This window comes from Primulina eburnea, chromosome 5, assembly GCF_022965805.1.
Source record: "Primulina eburnea isolate SZY01 chromosome 5, ASM2296580v1, whole genome shotgun sequence".
NCBI lineage: Eukaryota > Viridiplantae > Streptophyta > Magnoliopsida > Lamiales > Gesneriaceae > Primulina > Primulina eburnea.
In genome coordinates this window covers 25,698,851-25,701,598 of record NC_133105.1, presented here as the reverse complement: position 1 = coordinate 25,701,598, position 2,748 = coordinate 25,698,851, and positions in this window count along the sequence as shown.

The window sequence follows — 2,748 nt, the reverse complement described above, 5'->3', positions numbered from 1 at the left end:
ATAATTGATTAATTAGTCCCAATGATGGTTAAGAACTTGATTAGTGTCCGGGTCCCCACAAAATTGGCTTGTCAGTAGGAATAGATTCCTTTGTAGTTGTTGGCTTAATCCTCTGGGTTCTCGGTTTCTTGGCTATCTTTGGGGAAGGAGTTTTCTCTGAATCTGATTCACCTACAACTAATTTCCTTTTTGCTGAATTTAGTTGAGCCAATGTCTTGGCCTTTTTCACTGATTTAGGGGCCGCCTGTTGAGTCCCAATCTCCTGCTTTATCTTTACAAACTGAGCAGGGGAAATGTCCAATTTGGTTTTGAGTGGCATAGTATTCTTCGCATTGAAGACTTTGAATTTGGATGATTTTTCTGAATCATCTGCCACTAACCCCTTCACTTTCAGCAGATGGCTCAGTTGCACTGCAAAGCCTTTGGGCTGTTTGGATGATAGAAACATATTCTTTAAAATGTTGAATATAAAATGCTTCCAGTTGAGTTTACGTTCAGCCATAATGATAGAAATGGCTTGAAACTTTTCCAACGTAAGTGCAGCAAAAGATCCAGCTTTCGCCAAAATCCCTTTGGCGATTATATCAGCAAGTAACTGAACCTCGTTCTTCAGCTCCTTCTTTGGATCGGAAACTTTGATTTTTCGTCCATCAGCAGAAAGTGAGGTTTTCATTTCTTCAACGTCAGATGCTTTAACATCATAGAGGTGTTCCAGTCCATCAGATGGTAAAGAACATATTTCTCCAAAGGAATCTTCAGAGATGGTCAGCAACTAACCATTGATAATAGAAGTGATGTTTCCATCAGAATTGATCGTACCGCTAGAGTAGAATTACTGAAGTTCTTTGGGGTAGATCTCTTGTGATGATTGTCCCAAGAATGTCCTTAACCCAGCAGTTTCGAGTTTTTGAAATACATTCTTGACATCAGCGTCGCCGAAGGATAGAATCGATCCGAGTTGATAGCCATTGCATTCAGCATATAAGCGGGAGTTTGATTCGCCATTTGGAACTGAATGATTTCCTAGAAAATAGAAGGATGAAATTTGTTTTTGCTCTCAAGAGTTTGTAGATAAACGTAAAGTAAAACTGAAATGGAGCGGGGAATGGTACATATGTACGTGACTATTCAAATTCTGGACACGTGTCAGTCCATAGAAATTCTGAATTACAACGTGTGTACGTGTGCTGTAAGCGTGTGTAATTTAAACGGTTCAAAAGGTGTCCACGTTTCCACCAATCATTTGCTGAAGGATAGCATTTAATGCTTGAAGAACAGTCACGTCACTTGATTTGGAATATAATACGGTTAATTAGTTAACTTATATGAGAAGATTAGTGAAAAATTCAACTGAATGATCAGTTGTGAGACTGTGTCCTCAGTTGAGAGTTGACTAACAATTGTCTTCTCAGTTAACCTTTTGAAACCAATATTCCCCCTTAATAGATGCATAAAAGAGAATTTCGAGAAAATAAACACGATTAATTAAAATAAATCCTGATGCTTAGTAGTGTAAACGTCTGTCGTAATGAAATAGTCCTTTCATCTTCTTTGTCATGTTCTATAAATAAGAGCAGCTTTGTCAGTTGCAAGCATATTAGCAAATTATATTCAGTAAAGAAAATGGCAGGTGCAAGCAATTCAAAATCTCTTGACATGGCTGAAGATTTTATGAAAGCAGCTCTGGAGAAGAGAAGGGTTGAGATGGAAGATGATGTTTTCCATCAAATGCTACGCTACTGGGAGACTCTCCAAGAACTTTAGTTTCTTTGGGAGAATGAGATGGCAAACACTCCCATTTTGCTGGAAAACTGGAGAAATATCGGGAACGCTTGCACGTTGCCCATGCTGTGAATATTTTCGAATCAGACAATATTTACGAGCTGATTCTCTACAAGGAGAGGAGGATCCTGGAGCTCATATCTCAGTCTGACAGTTTTCATAAGACTTGCACTGGAGATTTAAATCAATGGATGGCCAAGTGGAGGGCTTTTGTTCAGGACGAATTGTATAATGTAATTCGCAACAATTTCTTCAAATGAATGAAATGATGTTATCAGTTTATCTCTGTCTTGTTATTTTCCTGCATTACTTGATTTCATCAGTTGATAAGTAAATCATAAGCACAAGTACTGAATACAATGAACTAATAGAAGATTAACTGACATCAGTTGAAAGTTATATCAATAAAGAACTAACTGAATGATTAGTAAATGACAGTAAAACTGACAGAGGAATTAACAACCAAGACAGCAGCAAAAGCTGATTAGGATAAATCAATTAATCCAAGTATATTGCGAAAATGAGAAAGCTTAGTCTCAGCCAGTGGTTTGGTGAAGATATCAGCTGCTTGCTGCTCAGTTGAGACGTATTCCAGTCTGATGTTCTTCTTCAAGGCATGATCTCTGATGAAGTGATGCCTGACATCTATATGCTTGGTCCTGGAGTGAGGAACTAGATTGTAGGTGATAGCAATCGTACTTGTATTATCACAGAATATGGGCGATTCTTTAGCATCAATTCCATAATCTCTCAGTTGTTGCTGAATCCAGAGCAGTTGAGCACAGCAGCTTCTAGCAGCAAGATATTCTGCTTCAGTTATGGAAGTTTCTATGGATGTTTGCTTCTTGCTGAACCAGAAGATCAGTCTGTCCCCTAGAAACTGACATGATCCACTAGTACTTTTACGATAAAGCTTACATCCTGCATAATCTGCATCTGAATATCCAACTAAATTGAAAGATGAAT